This window comes from Arachis ipaensis, chromosome B04, assembly GCF_000816755.2.
Source record: "Arachis ipaensis cultivar K30076 chromosome B04, Araip1.1, whole genome shotgun sequence".
NCBI classification, from domain to species: Eukaryota; Viridiplantae; Streptophyta; class Magnoliopsida; order Fabales; family Fabaceae; genus Arachis; species Arachis ipaensis.
Window position 1 is genome coordinate 2,392,804 of NC_029788.2, and position 658 is coordinate 2,393,461.

The following is a 658-nucleotide window of genomic DNA, read 5'->3' on the forward strand; positions in this document are numbered from 1 at the left end:
TTTCGGAATTTTAATTTTTTTATCAATAATATTTGATATTTGATCCGAACTTAAAAATTGTTAAATCTAATTTAACTCAATGTTTTAGTGTAGATGAGATCGAAAATTTACCTATATCCAATCCGATCCAATCGTACACCCCTAATAGTTTACCAACTATCATTTCTACCTACGAAAATTGAAAACGCTAACATATCTACCTATAGAAGAAGAAAATTACTATTGGTATCCATGAAACATAGGTTCTATACAACAAAATTATCCAAATACTAAAAAATTATATAAAAATTCCAATTTACCCTTATCATTATTATCTTTTTTCTCCCCAGTAACCACTCCATCATCCTCATCTTCTTATCACCTTACCACCACCACCACCACTAACCCCATCCGCTGCCGTCCTCCTTCCGCCGTGGCCACCCCTCCTTCTCTCCTTCCCTGTCTCGTCCTCGTCGATCAGAGAACCTTCGCATCAGCCCATGCTTTGCCGCCACCAACAGCCTTAGAGCTGCAGTGCCCCCCTCTCCTCTCTTCACCTATTATGGCTACCTTCTCCTCATCACTAAACCAGTGCCGCTGACGGGCCACCGCGCCAGCCGCCACCACCACTGCGGTCCCCTTTGCGAACCAAAATCGCGGCTCCCTCTCTCTCTCTCTC